This window comes from Artibeus jamaicensis, unplaced genomic scaffold (assembly GCF_021234435.1).
Source record: "Artibeus jamaicensis isolate MK-2021 breed Jamaican fruit bat unplaced genomic scaffold, CSHL_Jam_final scaffold_612, whole genome shotgun sequence".
In the NCBI taxonomy this organism is placed as follows: domain Eukaryota; kingdom Metazoa; phylum Chordata; class Mammalia; order Chiroptera; family Phyllostomidae; genus Artibeus; species Artibeus jamaicensis.
The window spans coordinates 12,126,409-12,148,064 of record NW_026522049.1 but is presented as its reverse complement, the minus strand read 5'-3'; the positions used below and the strand labels follow the sequence as shown (position 1 = coordinate 12,148,064).

The window sequence follows — 21,656 nt, the reverse complement described above, 5'->3', positions numbered from 1 at the left end:
CTGGCCTTGCCAACTGGGATGGCACCTCGTGGCCAGCCAAGTCCATGGCCAAGCAAAAGCCAGCACAAGCGGAGACAGATGAGCAAGTTTCCCGCCACAGTGAGACTGGGAACATGTCCTGCAGTATTTATTGCTCAGTTCCCCCCTGAAGGGCTCTGCAAATTAGCAGTCTCCAGCCTCTGTATGAGAAAGTGCTGATTAGTGATCCCAGGCAGACAGGCCCAGGGGCCGAGACCGTGAACCCTTCCAACAGGAAGTGCCAGCACGGCTGCGGGTGGCACTCGCAGCGCCACGGCAGAAAGAACGTGGCATCTGCGGGGGCGCGGCCAGACGACAGGGATGCAAATGAGAAATGGATTTCAGCTTCTCATTAAAATAAAAATGTGCTGGCTGTGTAAGGAGCCGGCAGAGACTTGAATGCCTCAGCGCCCCTGCTCCAGCTGCTCACACCCTGGGCACCTTCCAGAGGTGAGATTTGGGGGGCTCCGGGGAGAGAATGAATCCTGCAGAGAGGCTGGGCAGCCTGTGGAGGGACGGGGAATGAAGCCCAGCGGATCCCAGGTCAGGGGCTGTGTCTAGAAGAAGCTGCCAATTTAATTACAGGAGGAAAAATCCCATTTTGCAAAACAACACATGCCAAGGTTTTCCATGGAAAAAGCTGTGGCGATAACCTTTCTCCATTCTCTGCTCCGCCGAGCAAACGACCCCAACAGAGCCGTGCATTTGAACGGCAGAGTTCTCTCGGACCAGCCCCATCTCCAATATTAACTTGAAAGCGCCGAGACTCTGTTTTACGCATCTGTGGCCGTGATGTATTACAGAGTTGTTGCTTTTAATGGACTTAAAATTAGCCACTGTGTTCCACTGAGGTGGCTCCCTTTCTTTTAATTGCATTGGTATCTTCATCTTCTTTGAGAAAGGCTTCTGTGGTTTGGGACTTCGACTCCTACCAATCTAATTAAAAGGCTTTCTTCTTTGCAGCATCTCACCGAAACCTCATTAGAGCGAGATGGGGTTTCTGCGGAGCGCAGCAGCTAGGGACCCGGTGCGGCGCTGCGAACTGTAATCAACACAAGGCCGCAGGCAGCCGCCGTCTGAGAGCGTCGCGGTGCCAGGTAGGGAAGACTGGGGAGGATGAGCCTGTAGGAGGAGCAGAGGGGCTGCTGTGTGCCCGGCCAGTGTGGCTGTCATCCCAGCGTGGGTCCCCGTCCTCCCCTCCCCGTCCAGGGCTGCCCCACGACGGGTGTCACAACCCATCCCTCCTGCCCCATGGCAGTGTCCCCTCCCCCTCAACTTCTTATGTTGAAACTTAACCCCCACCGTGAGGGTTTAGGAGACAAGGCCTTTGAGAGGTGCTCGGGTCAGGGGGTGCCGCCCCCATGGAGGGGATGAGCGCCCTTATCCAGGGGACCCAGACTGCCCCTCGCTCCTCCCACCACGTGCTGAGCCAGTGAGCAGACAGACTACTACTGTTCCTGAACCCAGAAGCAGGTCCTCACCAGACACCACACCTGCCGGGCCCTCAGTCTCAGACGTGCAGGCACTAGATGTGAGAGAGAGAGAGATGTGTCGGGGCTCTGTTGATAGAATGGTGGCTGCAGCAGCCTGAGCCCACAGTCTGACCTTGCTCAGCTCCAGAGGGGGGAGCTCTGCCCTCCACCTGCGTAGCCCAGGCAGTTGTGTCTAAGGGCCCCAGGGCAACATGCAAGCCCTTTCCACAAGCCGTAGCCCAGCCAGGCGTTCGTTCATTGACTCACTCACTCACTCAATGAATATTTAGGGAGCACTTGCTGTCTGAGGCATGAGGCCCCCATGACAGGTACTGTGGGAACCAAATAGGCCCTGCCCCTGAGCTCACGGGGGCGGGGAGAGAATTGCACAATTCAACAGTTACAGGTTAGAATCTCAAACAGTGGACAAAGGACAGGAACGGACGACAGAGACAGGCTGTACCCAGAAGGACCAGGGGCAGAGTCTTCAGGATGAGCCTTAACTTGCACACCCCATGACCCTGAAACCTGAAAGGCTGTGGTCCTCACACCCGCCACACCTGCCACATGTCCTTAGAGACCTCCCTGCTCCTCATCTCTGGGCCTGCCCTGCCCCACACCCAGCCTTCCTTCCTCCTGCTCAGGGCCAGGATGAGGTGGGCCACACCAGTGGGGGCTGCCTCCTGACTCCCCGGGGTCCCCAGCAGGGAGCCACAGAACGGGGAGCAGGAGGGGAGGCCCCGGGGGAGGTGGAGGTCAGTGTGACGTGCAGAAGGCCCATCCTGTCCAACAACAGTCCTGCCCGCTTCAGAAAGGACCCAACAGCCAGCGCTGGGGCTGTCGACACACAGGACAGCCACCTGCCCCGCTGAAGCTGCAGCCCGGGGGACTGAGTGCCCACAAAGTCCGCATGCACTAGGGCTCCCACACCGCAATGCTCACGGCCACCATTGGCCCCCTGCCCTTCCTTCCTGCACCCTCAGCACCCACTGTGCCCTGTTTCCTGAGTCTTCTGCAAGGGGGCCTGAGACAGGAGTTCAGCTCTGCATTCGACTGCAGAGCCTCAGGGTTTGCACATCTCTGCACACACAGAAGCCAGGTGGAAGCCACAGACCAAGCCTTTGCTTTAGGAAGATGGCAGATGGTTCTGAAGTTCCAGATGTCCCTCGGGCCACAGGCAGAAGGCAGTTCACAGAGGGGTCCCCGCCCACCCCCATTGCCTGGAGTCTGCTTAGGAATAAAATCTGGCTCCTCACCCGGGAGGGAAGCTCCCTTCCCTCTCCTCCAATTAACCTCTGCTGGCTCCAAAGCCGCCAGCCTCATGTGCTGCACTTGAGCTTCTCTGAAATCCTGAAGCGGCCGATGGAGTCGGATTTAATAGCTTCTTCCCTCACAAGAAGGATGACACACTGGGGAACGCTGGGGAACTTTCCAACCCTGGCCGAGGGTGTGGAAGAAATAGGCGCCAGGCGCACCTCCTGAGCGGCAGGATCCGAGTGTGGGCTTCAATGATTCCAGACCCGAGGGCCACCGCCTGGCTGTTACTGCCCTGTCCCAACCCAGGAGGGCAGCATGGGGTGGAGCCCAGGCTGGTGGAAGATCCTCCGAGCCCCTGCCCCAGCTCCCCAACCCTCAGGCCCTCGGTTTATGTGCATTTCAGTTTTCCTGGAAACCGGGAGAGAGCAGCTTCCTCACCCTCCTTCTAGAGTGGCAGAGGTGGAGGCCAGCAGCTGGCCCTGTGTGCTCTCTCTCTCTCTCTCTCTCTCTCTCTCTCTCACTCACACACACACACACACACACACACACACACACACACACAAAGCTCTCCTGCAAGACCAACCCCCTGCCCATCCTTGGGACCACACAGGAGGAGGTAGGATCCATGTGCCAGGGAATCACAGGGGGCTGGAGTGGCGGAAGGCCCCCAAAGTCAACCATCCTGAGCCTCATGTTTGTTTTTGAACCTGAGCACTTCAGAATGTTCCTAAGCCTTAAAAAAAAAAAAAAAAAGAGGGAAAGCCTGTGATTTGTGGCAGCGTGGATAAACCTGGAGGACTCCGTGCTAAGGGACGTAAGCCAGACACGGAAAGACAAATATGTGAGATTCCAGGAGTCTGAACCATCTGAAGTGACCCATGTTGCAGAAGCAGAGAGGAGGGTGGGGGTCACCAGGGTGGGGGAGGGGGAAATGGGAGGGGTCAGTCCTCGGGTTCAGAGTTCAAGTTCTGGAAGATGAACAGGGCCCTTCTGCGCAGCAAGGGGACGACTGCTGCTGCCTTGACATTTTTCTAAGAAAGTAGAGCTTAGGTTAAGTGTTCTTTTCATAGAAATAATAACGCTAACAATCATGGAAAATAAATAAAGACGGCAGGAGAAACTTTGGGAGGCGGGGACTACATTTACGGCCTAGTTTGTGGTGGGGGTTTTGCAAGCAGATCCCGTTTCCAAACTCATGAGACTCATTACATATGTATTGCTTTCTGCACATCCATCCCGTCTCAATCAAGTGGCTTTTAAAAAATTACACTTGGATTTAAGTAGCTTTTGAAAATCAATCTCCTGGGAGAGTCCTGTATCGGCTTGCAAGTGCAAGTCCAATCATGCGTAATGGGCTACCTTGCATTTTTACACCATTAGAGTTGCAGGAGTTATAAGGCAGCCCTATTGCTCCCTATTTTGCAAAGCTCCAACGCTTTTTCTCTGCTTTTATGGAGATGTTGAGGAGAAAAACAGATAACAATAGATCTTACTGTCTCTACATTCTTGTTTGCACAGAAAAGAGCTGGGTAATATGACTTCCCATTTGCATTGCGCTCTGCGGTTTATAACAAGAATTACTTCTCCTATCTCATTTACTCTTTTCCACCGATCGTATCTCTGTCCCAGTTCTGCAGACTAATAAGTTCCGAGTTTGATTTTCCCTGAGTCAGCGAGATATTAAGTCTGACAAAAAATTCATATCCAAGATAGGACACAAACTCCGACCAATCAATCAGGCAAAGGCAGGCAATCCAATAGAAAAATGGGCAAAAGGTGAACAAGCACATGTTTTCCACCGCCGAGGATGTCGGTCAGTGATAATCTGAAAGTAACACGGCTCACCTTTAAACAGAGCACGTTTTTCTGACTGTCGCGCACACAGCCAGCAATCCGTACCGCCATCGTTCTCATTCAGGAACCCGAACCCTGAGCGAGCTCCACATCAAACTCCGTGTGTCTCTGCTGCAGTGAGCGTACATCACCTTCATCACCAGGAGCGTAGGGGCGGCTTAAAAACAGCGGTGAAACCAGCCACGCTCCTGTCCCTGGGTCACCCGGCAACCTCTGACCAATCCAACTCAACACCAGTGTGAGCCACCAGGCACACTGCTCCTGATGCCACAACAGCCACCTCTTTGGTGCTGGTAACAAGAAATGGTGCCCGACCACAGGGCTTGTGGTGTCGGGAGCAGAATGGACACAGGAGCAGATAAGAAGACCCAGCTGACTTCTGGAAGCTGAGCACTGAAGAGATTTGCGAAAAGATGAAACAATGCCACCCTTCTCAGGAAATGTGCTGTGCTCGGGGAAACAGAGTTATTTTTCATACAATATTATATATGTTAACGTAACACTGGCTTGTTTTCATTGTAAATAAATTGCAGTCCTGTGCTCTGCTCCTCAGGGACTGTGGACTTGGGGCCATCCAGCTTCTCTGAGACTCCTGTTTGAAAACAGGGCGCTTGCCACCGCTCCAGAATGATACAGGGATTACATGGGTAAGGCAATGAAACGTGTCTAATACTCTGGATGGATGGCTCATTCAGTTGGAGCACTGTCTCATACACCCTCCCATACACCTTAAGGTCGCAGGTTCTATTCTCAGTCAGGGCACATGCCTGCGTTATGGGTTCAATCCCCAGTCAGGGTGCATATAGGAAGCAACCAATTGATGTCTCTCTCTCACATCGATGTTTCTCTCCCCCTCTTTCTCTGCCCACCCCTTCCTCTCTCTCTAAAATCAATAAACGTATCCTTGGGTGAAGCTTAAAAAAAATTTAAGTGCCTAAAATGTAGTAAACTTCGCCACCTTTTAATTTTCAGGAACAAGTTCCTCCAATACAAAAAAAAATCAAAAGACTTGGAGAGTTGGCCCAAATGGGGGACTTCTCTCCCCTGCAACGGCCGGTTTTGAGACGGTGCCCATAGTAACGCTGCTTTCGTGCTCCTTGAAACCCAGCCTTAGAAGGCAAACGTTTGCATGTCCGCACTGTATGTTCTTGGGGAGCCAGTGGTTATTCCGTGATGCAGGATGTGCAGATGTGCATCCTTTCCAACAGGCCGTGTGACCCTGACGTCCTTCACACTCTGGAAGCTGCCCTCTGCCCCGCAGCTGTCTGCCCACAGCAGGGCTTCACTGAGGGATGTTGCTCTTTCCCCACAAAGGTTGGTCAGAGCTAAACTGTTTGGAGATACATACCTATTTCTAACAGTACTGTTAAGCACCAACAGAAAAGGAAATGTATTCTGCTCGGACCCTTTAAAACCCAGTCCCCCAAAGAGCCTGGTGCTGTATATAGATGCTGCTCCTCAGAACACCCCTGAGGCACGGACTACACACCTTAAAAGCCTCTGCTTCTAGAACTGTCCAAAGTGATCATGGGCTCTTGTCCTCTGCTTTTTTTTTTAATTTATTTTTATTTATTTTTAGAGAGAAAGAGAGGAGAGAAACACTGATGTGAGGGAGAAACATCAATCGGTTGCCTCTCGCACTCACCCCAACTGGTGAGGGAACCTGTAACCCAGGCCTGTGCCCGGACCAGGAATCGAACTGGCAACCTTTTGTTTCACAGGACGATGCCCAACCCACTGAGCACACCAGTCAGGGCTCCTCTATTTTTATCCTGAAGCTAACCCTCCACATCTCTAGAATACTCGAGGAATCTTCAAAACTTAGGCCAGGGTGTAACACCTGTTTATTTCCTCCCCACAGGTCACCTTCTGCATAATCCCCCGTGAGACACGCCATGACACGTGGTGGCACAATGGCTGCTTTGGGGAGTTTCCGTGCCAGGTGAAGAGGGGCGGGTGTGTCTGAGCTGAGACACAGCATTGTCCACTTGGGCAGTGCTAACTTTGTTCTTCTTTTAAAAGTCACTGCCCAGGGCCATACCGGAAGGCACGAGGCCCAGGGCCCAGTTGCTCCAGCTGCTCCAGTGTATGAAGGTACAAGAGGGTGCCCCAGGGGGTGACTTCCCCTACCCCGCTGACCTTGACCTTGTGACTGAGTGGAGCCCACTTCTGGCACTGCCCCATTCTCTGCAGGGAGGAGGAAGGGGTTCAAGAGGCAATTTGAACTGGACCTGAGACAGCTTACTGTTTCAGTAAGGGGGTGGGCCTCCCTACCTTCCCCCCACCCCCAGTGACACGTTTGGAAGAACAAAGCCTGAGAAGTGGATCGTGGAAGTGACGCCTGACAGAGAGGGGACCCACCTGGAGTTGGCAGAGCTGGCAAGTCCCGGGTGTGGGGGCGATGGGAGGTGGGGGGATTGTGGAGCGCAGGAGAGAGGGAGGAGAGGCTCCGATCACTCCACAGGCTCTGTTTATCTGCTTAGCTCTCCGTGGACGGAACCGTAAATCCTCGTTAGCCTAAGCCGTTGTCCTCGCTGCTTCCGCGTCCAAGCACTTCCTTCAGGGTTTACATCACACGGGGCCCATAAGTCACACCTGCCTGGGCCCAAGGCAACGCCCTGTGCCCGGCCGGACACCCCCAAGTGCCTGAGTTACAGGCGTGGGGCTTTAGCACCGCCCTCTTCTAGTAAACTCTGTTGGGAAAATCGGTTGCTCGATGTCCCATCAGCACCGAGCTCAGCGGGCCAGTGTGGCTCGGGTGGAGTGCTGTCCCACAAACCGAAAGGTCATGGGTTCAATTCCAGGTCAGGGCACATGCCTGGGTTATGGGTTCGGTCCTCCGTTGGGACGCATAAGACCCCTGGTCTGGGTGCATAAAGGAAGCCACAAATGGATGCTTCTCTCTCTATCTCTCTCTTTCTTCCCCTTTGTCTCTCTCTAAAACAAATCAATAAACGTATCCTCCAGTGAGGATTTGAAAAAATAAAATGAAAATAGCAAATGCAAGGGAGGAAAAGGAGGAAAGGAAGGCGGGCAGATAGACGCAGCTAACGCACGAAGCAGAGTCTGGAAAAAGGCCCGCCCAGGACGGACACGCCTCTCCCGCACTCCTCAGGCCCTGAGACGGCAGAAAGCCTTGGATCGAATTAAGCATGGTTTCAAAGACCAGACTAAAATAATCCAATGAAACGAAAGGGCGACTGCAGAGCTAAATAAGCAAACTTAATCAAAACAGCACTACTCCAGGGCTAATCAATTGCGTGCAGGAAGGAACAAAACAGACTCAGCTGAAAATTGAGTCACTGGGCTGAAGGCAGGGCATGAGATCATCAGAGGCCGTGCAGGGGAAAGACACAGAGAGATTAAGTCAATTAGGGAAGAGGCCGGGGACTGGGGCGGGGCTGGGAGCGCAGGGCCAGGGCTGGAAGGGAGACCGGGTGGGGCACGGCCCCTGAGCAGGAGGACGCGTGGCAGACCTGCTTTCGCTCCCTTGCAGGACGGCAGACTGCATGGTCGGGACACCGGCCGCCTCCCACACATCCAGTGTCCTTTTTTTCTTTAATGTTTCGATTGCAGTTGACGTTCAATAGTATTCTGTATTAGTTTCAGTAGTGTAGCAAAGCGGTTAGAAAATAGGGGAATGTACCCGAAGAAACCCGAAACACTAATTGGAAACAGTATAAGCACCCCTCTGTCCACTGCAGCGGTATTTACAGTAGCCAATATCCAGAAGCTCTCCCCGCAAGTGCCAATCAGTAGATGAGTGGATAAAAACAGCTGTGCAGTACGTTTACTCAGTGGAGTACTACTCAGCTGTGAAAAGGAAACAAAGGTCTTTAAAACACAAACTTAATCCCACAAGGAAGTAAGAGAAATCCTCAAAAGCGAACAAACAAACAAAACAGAAGAGGAAACCCCCAAAAATACTGTTTGTTGCCATTGGCAGAGCCATGGGGTGGGTGACTGGTGGTCAGTCTTGTTCACAAGGAGCGTGGGCAGTGCCTCCGGGGGACTGGAGAGAAGACTTCGGCCCCACAGGCCCACTACACATCCATGCACCTGTCACCGGGATCTTAAAGGGCCAGCTGCCGCCAGGAAGCAGAGCTTGTCTCAGTCTGGGCTGGCAGTGGATAAAAAGCGGTAAACGGGTAATTCCACTAAAAAGGTACAGGTCTTTCTTGTGGTGCAGGACTGACATGTACACCAGCCACAAGGCCTGGGAATCTTCAAGCCGGGAACGTAGCGACAAAGCTGTCCCAGAGACGACTGAGCCATAAAAGGAAAAGAATGAAATCTTACCGTCTGTGACAGCATGGGTGGGTCTAGAGGGCGTTATGCTGAGTGAACTCAGACAGACACAGACAAGTAGCGTGTGATTTCACTTACGTCTAAAGGACAAAATAAACAAAAGAGAAACAGATTCATAGGCAGAGAACAAGCTGACAGTGGCTGGATGGACGAGGTTTGGCGGGAAAGGGGAAGGGACTGAGGACTGCAGACTGGCGGTTACAGAGCAGTCACACAGACGGAAAGTGCCACACAGGGAGCACAGTCCGTGATACTGTGATAACTGTGTACGGGCCAGGTGGTACTAGACTTATCAGGGAGAGTCACTTTGCAAGATACATAAATTTCGAATCCCTGTTATACACCTGAAAACTAATATAACACTGAATGGCAGCCGTAATTGAAAAATAAAATAGTAATTAATGAGCAAAATGGAACCAGAGGCACAGAAACACGGGCCAGACCAGCAGCCGTCAGAGAGGAGGGGGAGGGGGAACTGGTTGAAATGAGGCGAAGGGAGCATCCAAAGAACATATACGTGTGGCCCACGGACAACGGTGTGGGGATGGCTTGAGGGAGGGGGGTTCCGGAGACTCAGAGGGGAAATATCGGGACGACTATAACAGCATAACCAATAAAATAGAATCCCAATTAGGAAATAAAGTGAATAAAGAATAAAAATCAAACAAAACCGAAAAAGCGTTTCATAAAAGCTGTTCCAGGCCCGTGAAACTTGAGGCACCGGAAGCAAAGAGAATAAGCGCATAAGCACTTCCCTCCAAACAGAACCCCCAGAAAAAACAAAAAGCACCTTTGCTTAGAAAATACAACTATGGTCGCAGCTTCGTGATGCTGCAAATAATAAAATATGTAAGTGATAAATCTTCCGTGAGCAAGAAACAGTAAACTAAATCATCAGAAAGTAACCCCCCAAAATGCAAACGCCAGAAATATCAGAGGGTTAACGCTGAACACATGTTTCAAATGATTACACACATTAAAATATCAAAAGCACAATAAAAAAATCATGTGCTCTTAGAGAAAATAAGGCAGAGGTGAAAATAAAATAAATTTTGAGTGTTTCTCAAAGTAAAAAATAGAGTAGTTTTTTAAATTTTTTTTTGCTGACACATTTTCCCTCCCCCTTTGCCCACCTCCACCCAGCCCCGCCCCCCTGCTTCCCTCCGGCCACCTCCACACTGCTGTCTGTGTCCATGGGTCATGCATTTATGTTCTGTGGTTAACCCTTCACTTCCTTCATCCAGAGCCCTCCGGCCCATCCCCTCTGACAGCGGTCTGTCTGCCCCAAGTGTCCGTGCCTCTGGTTCTATTCTGTTCGTTAGTTTATTTTGTTCTTTAGATTCCACATAATAGTGAGGCCATTCGGTATCTGTCTTTCGCTGACCGGCTTATCTCAGTTAGCACAATAATAAATGGGTTATAGGTCAGATTATAAGGACCTATAATAATAATTAGCAAGGCAAAGCAGACCTACAAAATGACCTACCGTACAGTAAAGAATGAGAAAGAGGTAAAAAAGACAAATGCTTAAAAGACACGAAGGACACAACTAAAATATACAATATGCATCTAAAAAAGTGTCAGAAGGAGAAAACTTGAAGAAATGATGGCTTAGAAATTCCAGAATTGACTAACTAATCCTCAGATAAAAGATGTACAAGCTTCTCAAGATGAGCCTGACTCAAAAACTAATCAACGCTCAACCCTTCCTCAGACTGTACCTGTAAAAAGCTTAGACATAATCACGTCCACATGGCAAGAAAGCAAAACTGAACACACAAAATCAAGGACTCTGGTGGGGTCAGCGCAGCCGACGTCACGAGATGACAAAAGCGCCGCATTGACATCTGGGAAGGACGGAGGAGTCTGGAGACAGGCTCCATGAGGTGGCCTTGGGTTATAACCAGAGTAGAAGATAAATATCTGTGAGTCAGAGAACAAGATAAATATCCAGGAGCCTGCATGGCACAAACAGAATGACTGATGGAATAAGTGTATAAATAAGGGAGAGAGCACACAAATCTCTCACGCAGGGGAGTTCCAAAGAACTTAGGCAGACAATTCACCTTGGAAGGATGGAGAACTTAACAACTCCCTGCTCCTTGAGTGTGGGCTGTGCATGGCGACTTATTTCTCTACAGAGTACAGTTTGGAAAGGAGGGACACGCAGGAACTGTAATGGAGGGACCCGGTGAACACTGCCTGAGGCCTGCTGGTCAAGGTCAGGATCAACAGAGAGGTCATATGGAGGGTACAGACTGGCCTCCACCCCAAAGCGCATCGCCCCAGTCTGATCACGCGAAAGCATCCAACCCGTCCCCAGTCAGGGACCTTCTGCACGATGCCAGTGCCCTTCAAAAGTGTCAAGACCCGAGGACAGCAGGAGGAACTGTCGCAACAGGGAGGAGCTGAAAGAGCCCTGAGGATTAATGCGATGTGCTGTCCTGGGTGGAATTCTGCAGCCAAGCAGCACATTAGGTTAAAACACTTGAAACCCAAAATGAATGATGGGCCTCAGGCAAAAATAATCTATCATGGATGGTTGGTGATTGTACCAAAATGAACCATGCGAATGACTGATGATACTAACACAGAACACCGGGCGTGAGGTGAGTGGGGACCCTGTAGTAACTTCTCAAGTTTTCTCTAAATCTAGACCTGCTCTCAGATAAAATGCTTATTTAAAAAACAATCTCATAGCCCCTGAAACCGTAGGCTGTGAGAGAGAATATCATAAACGTGCGTGAAGCCAAATGGAGTTTACCTGCAGGGAATGGCAGCTGAGACGCCAGCAGGTGGCAACAGGAGCAGCCAGAAACCCGTAAAGGGACATTTTCAAAGCACGGGAAGTAATCATGGAATTCAGCTTTGGATTCTGTGCCAAGCTAAACTGTAATCCAAGAGTAAGTTTCCAGTAAAGGTATTTTTTTTTCAGACAGATAATTTACTCACACCATCTCACTGAAGTTATTACTACCCGGTGTACTCCTGAGAGAATACACTGAATTCAGAAGAAAAGGATGCAAAAATCGAATGCAGCATGTTCAGAACACCGAAAACACTTCCAAAGACAATTTTTTTCACATTGTTTAAACCCTCACCTAAATACATGTTTATGGATTATAAGAGAAAAAGAAAGAGAGAGAAACATCGAAGCAAAAGACAAACATTGACCGGTTGCGTCCCATACACATCCTCACCAGGAATTGAACCCGCAACCCAGGTACGTGCCCTGACTGGGGATGGAACCTGCATCGTTTTGGTGTACGGGACGATGTTCCAACCAATGGAGCCACCCGGCCAGAACCAGGTTATTTTTGACTTCTGAGTGTGTGGACAGATCAAACCACTGTTACCCCTCCGAATAGATTTTATTCTAGGGTTTCACGTTTCATCAACTCTGAGATGCCATTCGATGGCAAGACACACGTTTTCAAAAGAAAATTAAAAGGTGAAAAAAATGCACACCTCGGAATGGATGGAAATTGGTATAAAATGCACTTTTATAGATGATGAAAGTGAGGAAAAGATATGTGAAGGAGCAGAGCCTTTAAGTCCCTGTCAAAATGCCATTCACTTTAGCGTTTGAAAACCAAGTGGGGACGAAGGGCCTGAATGATGGTGGGGGGTGAGGCGGGCCGCTTCCAGAGTCAACGGTGAGATTTTTAGAAATTAGCTAAAAGGAAGAGAAATATCTCAGCCTGCAGACACCCCAAACTCATGCCAACAGAGACGGCCAATGAGGGTAAGCCGTAGAAACACATTGCGAAAGTCTCAGACTCAGAAAACAAGGACGTCCTGATCACCGGTGTTTTGAACTGTGCATCTGAAAGTTTTGTCATTTCTTCATCGCTTAGATTCATCACCAAGCCCTTATTATATGAAATGTTAAAGGGACTTACCTAAGAAAAAGAAGATAAAAAAGATGAACAGTGAAAGGACAGCAAACTCACAGTTACCAACAACCACACCTAAAACAAAAGCAAACTAAAAGGACAGCTAGATCAGGAGCGGAAACATAGAAATGAAGATCTCAAGGAGGGTTAGCGACAGGGGAGTGGGAGGGGGAGTAGGTACAGAAAATAAGTAGCATAGACAGTAGATAGAAAATAGATGGGGGGAGGGTAAGAATAGTATGGGAAATATAAAATCTAAAGAACTTGAGACACATGGGCATAAACTAAAGGGGGGGAATGGTGGGGGAGGGGTGTGCAGGGTGGAGGGGAATGAAGGGGGGAATAGAACAACTGTAATGGCATAATCAATAAAATATATTTTAAAAAAGAAAACAAGGACAAACGTCGCTGCAGGGATGCAACTGTAACTCAGAACGATGACCCACCGTTTCCAATACCCCAGCTCCACCGCCGTGAAGGCGGACAGGAGGGACAAAACGGGAGTCCTCTCCTCTTTCAAATATTTCAGCAAAAGCACAGCCAAGGAAACTAGGAGCATTTAAAGCAGTTGGAGGTGCGGCAAGGGAGAGGCCAGACGGTGGGGCTCCTGCAAGAAGACAGGGCAATGTTCCTGGGCCCCTTCAGAGGGGTCAGAGGTCACCCCTTCAGAGGGGTCAGAGGTCACCCCCTGACCCTGACCCACGTGCACAGTGGGGTCAAGGAGCCTATGGGGGCTCCCACTGGCCCTAGGTGTCTTCTTCTCCAAGCTAATGCTGGGACCCAGCGCCCACCCTTATGACTCACTCTGACAAAGGGCGTCCTCCTCGCAGTACAGATGCGAAGGCAGGAACACTGACTGCATGCGCTTCATCCTCTGGGGAGCCTCGAGGTCCAACCGGACCTGAAAGCCCAGCATGGACGTCTGGGTGGTTTTTTTTTTAATCCTCACCCAAGACTTTTTAGAGAGACAGAAAACAGTAATGCGAGAGAGAAGCATTCATTGATTGGGTGCCTCCGCATGCACGCCCAGATGGGTGATTGAACCTACAAGCTGGGTAGGTCCCCTGATTGGGATCGAACCCGCAACCCTGCAGTTACAGGACAAGGCTCCAACCGACTGAGCCACACTGGCCAGGGCCGCTGTCTGAGCGTTTTATGTTACCACGCCGGTTAGTTCCTGGGAGGCACCCAGGGCCCAGGAACCCAGTGGGGCAGGGGCATGTTCTAAAGTCCTACCCTCGTAGGACCAGGCTGGGGTCACGATGCAAACCTGCTGTGTAGAGGCGGGGCCCCAGACACTGCAAGGGGAGGGGCACCAGTGAAAACATAGGGCTGTGGTGCCCGAGGACCCCCGGACGCCTGGCTCCCACAGTTGTGGCGAGAACTCTAGGAGCTCCCCGAAACCTGACAAAGCGAGCGGTTCCGCACTGGAATCAGATCATCCTTTCTGTTTCTCCACGAAATCTATAAATAATGACCCCCTCCCCCACACTGCCCATGGCTCTTTAGGGCTCTAATTTTTCTCTCTCGGACGTGTGGGGAGCTAATAAATTACTGGAGCCAGAAATAATTTGGCAATTCATTCTGACTAATCACCGCAGCCCTGGAAACGTTCACCGAGGAAAATTCTCCACTTCCTGCACCCCCGGGCCCAGGGTCCGTCTCCCATCTAATTCGGAGCCTCTTCTAACGTCTGTGCTCCTTGACGTGGAGCAGTGAGGGGCTCCGGTGAACCCAGTTCAGACCGTTCGCAAGTGTCCTTTCTCATTCCAAAACGTGCAGTGGAGTGACTCACACCACGTCACACAACCAAGAAAAATGCTCCCCTCACAATGCAGGAACAGAATCACTTTGACATTTTGGGGGTAATTCACATGATTAAATAGTTTGTGTAAAGTTTAAAGGGGTTCCTTCCCTCGTGAATTATCCTCCGTGGAGTGTGAGCCGGTTACTAGGGTGGGGGACACTGTTTTCATTCTTAAGCCTGAACTGCCTGGGAAGGAAGCACCCAGTGTAAGCGAGGCTTGAGTTGAAACCTGCACAGTAGTCGTGGCTGAATTATTCCTGCCGCACAACTCCTCACCTCCTCACCCCATGCTCCTTATGACCGGCCCTTGACCTGGAGGCCCAAATAAATTTGCATGTATTTTTTATATTTATTATGACCCCGTAACAACTGGTTTGGCTTCCATCTAATAAAGGGAGGCATCTTCCCTCCCCTACAGCCCACTGACAGGTTACAACAGAAGATTAAGTACTGAAATACTGAAAGATTCTCAGGGAAGGAAGCACCCCTGGCACGTTATAATCTCTTTTGAGAACCCTGCAAATTACAAGGATGAGTTGCTCTCTATCCTCTTCTCACCCACCGATGACGCTTCCTAACCCCCCTGTCCAACCACGCGCCACAGCACTCACTCCCTCTTCTGCCCCCGGTGCCCCTTAACTTGCTCCGTCCCAAGTTCAAAGTCATCCCTTCGTTCCTAGCTGTTCTAAGAGCCCTGGCGGTGGCTAGCTCTGCTGTCAGGTCCCGGGGAAGTGTGCTGGGACATCGAAGAACACACGCTCTTTTCTGGTTCTTGCAAACTGCACCCAACACTCTGCAAATGAAAATCACGCCCACTAAACTCGCATGTGAAGTGGAAATAAAAGTACGGCAAAGGTCAGGGAGATATGTTGCCGCTTGGGTGGGGAGGGGCAAACGGAGGCTTCCCAGAACAGCGCGTGAGAAAGAAAGTGACAGGTTGCCATTCAATATGTGTGTTTTCTCTCTTTTCACTGGGAACAACAAATTTATAAGTGACATGCACAATGGCCAAGCACTGCTACATTCTGGAATTTTCTTTCCTCTGGGTGGGCTTTTCACCACAGACAGTAGGAAATAAACGACCATAAGAAAACCAAAGAGTGATTGGCTTCCATAACTGTGGACCGTTTCTCTAAATGTGCACTAATACATTCAAAAGTGAGTGCAAAATAAATGTCATCACAAACCACATCACCTAGGGTTTTAAAATCTTAAGACTCATTATAACCAGAGACATTGGAAATAAGAACAAACTGACAGTAACCAGAGGTGAAGTGGGAGGAGATAATGGGGGGGTTCAGGAACAAGTACAAAGGACACATGGACAAAACAAAGGAGGAAAGGAGGGTGGGGCCGGGGGTGGGAGGTGGTGATGGCTGGAGTCAGGGGAAGTGGAGGGGGGAAATGGAGACAACGGAACTTGAACAATAATTTTAAAAATACAAAAAAATCTTAAGACTCAGAGCTGACGCAGCTATGGCAAAGCTGACAGTTTCTATCAGTGAGAGTCAGGCAAATACCAGCACATACTTTCTGCAAAGGAACCTTTATGTTACTTTTCAGTCAAGAGACTTTAAAAAAACTATTAACTTATGGAGCTAATTCCACATCTAAGAAATGATCCCAAAAAAGCAGTCAGACATCAGATTAGAGAGGGAGTTCCAACGATGTCAATTATGGTGTTATTTATAGCATTGGCCATATTGCATGTAAACAAGCCAACTGCTCAACAATAATTTGTGGCATTTCCACAACAGGAAATGCTATGGAACAATAAAAATATTATCAAATGAATGAAATCTTGCAAAACATCTATTAAAACAGAAAACGGAAGAAAAGCATCCCATGAAATTATACTACAGCAATACCCAATTGTTTATAAAGGATTGTTTAAATTCTGTTCTGTGAGCCTCTTCTCTTTCATCCTGTTTAGTCACGAAGATGAGGATTGATTGTCTCAAGACTGAGCTGCTCTCTGAAATCTTCTCTGGGTCCAACCTGCTTTACTATGAATTACTTAATCTCTAAGTAAAACGTACGCAGGTATGATGCAGACCTTAATATGCACACACCTGTAAGGATGATGGGCAGCTAATAACGGAGACTCTCGCAGGTCTCTGGGGAATAACAGCAGCGGGAGACATGGGGTCAAGGCTGAGGTGATTTACAGACCCAGCTTTATACGGCTGGTTGTGAGTATGTGATGTGTCGTGTCTGCATTTTTAACTCTCTCTTTTTTTTTTTAAGATTTTGTTCATTTATCTCTAGAGGGGAAGGGAAGGAGAGAGGGAGAGAAACATCAATGTGTGGTTGCCTCTCATGCGTCTCTTGCTGGGAACTGGCCTGCAACCCAGGCATGTGCCTTGACTGGGAATTGAACTGCAATCCTCTGTTTCTCAGGCCTGTGCTCCATCCACTGAGCTACACTAGGCAGGGCTGCATGTTAAACTCTTAAACAATTCCATAGCCCATGCATTTTCTCCATGTTACACGCACATTAAATAATTACAACATCCACCTGTGTACAGACATAAGGGTTAACACAACATTTAATCCTGACAGAGTTCACCAGTCACAGTCATCCAACACACAACCTTGTAACTGTCCCTGAAAACCAACAGAAATTAATCCCCCAGCCAAGATTTCCATGGGAAAGATAAAACAACAACACGAAGCCCCAAAAAGAAAATCTAGGGGAAAATATGAGCTGAAGAAAAGAACGTCTTTTAAATACGATGCAGAAGCACTAAGCCTAGAAGAAAGAAATGATAAATCTCATCCTGTTAAAATGAAGAATTTCCGTTCATCAGAAGACACCATGTATCAATAACTATGTCATGCTTCAATTAAAAGTTTACAAAAGCGAGGAAGACAGAATGTTAAACCGGAGAGAAGATGAGCCAAAGTGTCTGAGAAGGGTACGTGCAAAACATGTTAACTAAGGTCTCAAATCCATAATACAGAAAAACACACAGACCAAAAAGGAAAAAAGCACAAAACAAAAGACCCAGAGAAAAACAGGCAAGAGCCCTGGCTGGGCGTCTCAGTAGGAAGCATCGCCCCACACACCGAAAGGCTTCGGGTTTGATTCTTGGTCAGGGTGTACACCTAGGTTGGGGGTTCGATCCCCAGTCAAGGCGTGTGTGGGAGGTGATAATAGTCTCTCCCTTCCTCTCTCTCCCAAATCAACGAACATGTCCTTGGGTGAAGATAAAAAAATAAATAGGGAAGAGACATGAATAGACACTTTTCAGGAAAAGATGCCTAAGTAAAAAATTAAGACATGAAGGTGTCCTCGACTTTATCGGTAACCAGGAAACTGCTGATCGGAGCCCTGAGGGAGAATCCCTCCGCACCCAGCAGGACGGTGGACACAAACCACTGGAACATCAGGTGTGGGTGGGCGTGTGGAACAACGAGACTTTCTCACACTCTGCTGGCATGAATGTTCATCGGTACAGCCGATTCGAAAACTGCCCGGCCTCCTCTGGAGAAGTTAAAAATACACCACCCCGTGACCCGGCGAGGACACAGGGGACAGGCAGAAACGCAAACCCGTGCCCCTCAAAGGGCCTGTGCGATGTGCACGCACAGCAGAGACCTCCCTGATAGACGGTAGCTAGACACAATGTAAATATCCATTGATAGAATGATCAATCATGTTACGGTGCATAATAAAAATGAACACACCATGGCAACAGGCAGCAATGGGCGTGACTTTCAGGAAAAAAATTATTAAGCAAAAGACACCAGACCGAAAAGAATGCATGCAGTCGATTCTGCTTACTGACGATGCAGAGAAGGATGGGATTAACCTGGGGGTCTGATGACACGTTTTCCCGCGGAACAGACGGCAGCGCTGTGTTAGGTGGGGAACCCCGGGTGGGTTCCGGGGCGACAATCCATGAGTTTGTTGTGACGTCCTGGCACATGGCAGCTGTCTATGACGCCACAATTTGACATTGAAAATGTGAGTAAAGACTCCCAAATGAAATGTTTGTGTCTCTGTGAGCTGCTCTGGTGTATGAAGAGGATCAAATGCCAATAAAACATCCTAATGAAAAACAATGAATGAACTAATGTTGCCTGACTAGTGACTGTGATTGTAAAATCTGTCAATTGGGGCTTAATCCAATCCACTCTGGCAATCAGCAAGGAGCCTTGGCTTCATTTGCTTAATCTGAACCTCCCAACAGAACCTCGAACGTGGGAGCCATTGAAAACAGATACGTTGGATTAGAAAATCGCTTTACGTTTCCAATGTTTCGAGCCATTTTAAGCTCTACCTGAATGCTTACCTTTTCTTCCATAAAATGAAACCTACTGGCTGTTCTGGCTCTGCCTGCCTTTGCCCTGGGTAAACATACCACCTATTCGTCCCCAGATGGAAACATTTACAGACAATTTGCTCCCAGTGACCCGAGAGAAAATTTCCCACTGTGAGAATCATCTCACAGGTGGCACTGAGTAACCATGACAGCTACCAGGTCCGTCCCCTTCGCCTCCGCCACCTGCAGTCGGGAGAGGTCAGCCCTTTTTCATTTACCACCTGACTTTGAACCTGGAGTCAGCCTCCTGCCCAGGCCTTGCCAGCAACCTGTTCTCATGCTGTGATTTTTAACCCCTGAGGCAGGATTTTATACAGCTCCTTATTTAATCTCACACCGGCTTCAGTCAATTACTTGGGCTTCCTAGGAGCTGTGACCTCAAAGCTTTGCTGTACCTCCCAGCTTCTCCCCTTGGAAACTTAGCAAGCGTCTTATGCAATGGCTTACACAGAAAAAGTGAGTAGAGGGGGCAGAGGAGGGTATAACAGGGGCAGGAAGGGAGAGAGTCTGGAACGTGTCCAGGAACATGCGTAAAGGACCCAAGGACAAAGACAATGGCCGGGAGGATGGAATGTGGGGGTAGGTACAGCAGGGGAGAGTAATGGGGGGAATTAAATAGGAGACAAAAGAAATGCAAAAATCCAACAAGGAGAGGTAAAAGTACTAGATTGTGTATGTGTGTGTTTATACACACATATGCACGGAGGACACTATTTCACAATAGTTTGGGCTTTTGTGTGTGTGTGCCATAATCGTTTATGGCTGATGTGGACTTTGAATAAGGGAGACACTGAAATAAACATCATGGGAATTGCTGGTAGAAGGTTCCAGATGACTTTCGTCTTTGCCAAGCGAACTGCCAGTTCATCCAGATGAATCAATGAGGGCACCGAGATTTCCACTGTCGTCTCTCGGTGATAAGATGGAATCTGACTGAGTCTGAGCAACACGTCAGGGATGAAGCAGGCTCTCGACAGCACCAAGCCCTTCGGGAAATATCTGTGTAAGCAGACCTGAAAGGCACCATTTCCAAGGAAGACTCCTTTAGGCCAAGTGCCCGTAATTCTCAGTCTACAAAGCTAACAGAATGTTGCCCGGTTATGTCCCTGAGCCGTCAGAGCCATAAAGAGGTTTGCGAGAGATAAAACTGGTGCCGTAATAAACCTGGGTCGGCCGTCAAGGTGCATCGTAAACAGGCTTTAATTCAGCATTTGCGTTCTGCCATCAGCCACGAGGAGCTAGGGGTTCCTGCCAACCTTCAGGGAGAACAGTTAGAAAAGCTGGGGAAGCGGGACAGGTGTGGGCTCACAGGCACCTGGAAAGTGACGGGTAATGAGGAAGTACAAGGCCAAGTCCAGGAGGGGCGAGAACCCCAGAGAGAATCATCAGGGCGGGGGCCACTGTTACAGAGGACGGCTTCGGAGGCAATGCCAGAGAGGCCTCAAGGGCAAGCAGATCCGGACAGACTTGAGAGGAGCAGTGACAAAATAGTTCAGGGGCCATGGAATACAGGGTCCCAGTCAACTGCCTCTGGGTACACCCCAGGACAGAGATGTGAAAGTCAGAAACAGCCCCGCCCTCACAGGACGTGAAGCCAGCTGCCCATCTCAACTACTAACTGCATTAGGGTGATTTGTATTCACTGGTGCCAGAGCCACCGGGAGATTGGTCAGGAACAGACAGCAAATGAGAGGAAGGGAGTGTTTTCAAGACCCGCCCCCCTGGAACAAATTATCTCCACAGTTTTTCAGATAACAATGTCTGGGACTCAGTTTAAAAATAACCAACCAGGCTGAGAAGCCACAGCGTGAATCATTTCAATAGGCACTTTTTAAACATTTTCTAAAATAAAAATGGGCAGAGGGATTGAATATGCAATGATGATGAGAGTTACATAATAGTGGGGCAAGAATTCAGGCGTTTATTTTAAAACGCCTATCAGTTTACAACTTGGCCTATTTGTGTCATTTTCGTATTAATGCCTGCTAATCCGTGTGCAGGGCGCCATCCTGCTTTACACCCCTTTGCTACTTAACCCTTTCTGTACACATCCTGTAAGTACAGAGAAAAGGGAGGAGAAACTGTCCCAGAATGTCTTGAGTCATGGTGACTTGGGCAATCCCTCATTAGTCCTTTTTTTGTCTTGGTTGTTTAATTTGGTCAGGAGTCTTAAGAAGTAATACTTCTTAGCCCTGACTGGTGTGGCTCAGTGGATTGAGCACTGGCCTGATAACCAAAGGGTCGCTGGTTTGATTCCCAGTCAGGGCACATGCCTGGATCCCCAGTAGGGGGCGTGCGAGAGGCAACCACACATCGATGTTTCTTCTCCCTCCCTTCCCCTCTCTCTGAATAGAAATAAAATGAAACCTTAAAAAAGGAAAAATAACACTTCTCACAATGTTACTAGGATCATTACTTAATTGTACCTGAGGTGGTCTTTCTGGACTATGTTCCAGGTGTGTTGGTTTTCCAGCTAATATTTGATAATATTAAATGACAGAGTCGTAGCATTTTAGATGCTGGCTAAATGGAAGATTATATGCCTGAGGAACCTGAGCAGAAGGGCCCCACAGAGACATCAGGCAACATCCCAGCCCTTAGGATGTCAGGCTTCCCACCGTGCCCGCCATCTGCGGCGGCAAACCCCAAAAGCACGACCCCGAGCTTCTACTGTCTTGTGACTAGAGCTTCCAAAAGAGGTGAGCCTGCAACCCAC

The 21,656-nt window shown here is 49.2% G+C and overlaps 1 protein-coding gene across 1 annotated transcript in view; it reads right to left on the bottom strand.

Annotated features, from left to right (window-relative positions):
- Window positions 1–21,656, bottom strand: part of CHRNA7 (cholinergic receptor nicotinic alpha 7 subunit) — a 58,773-nt gene that overhangs the window by 28,856 nt on the left and 8,261 nt on the right. The window lies entirely within an intron of this gene.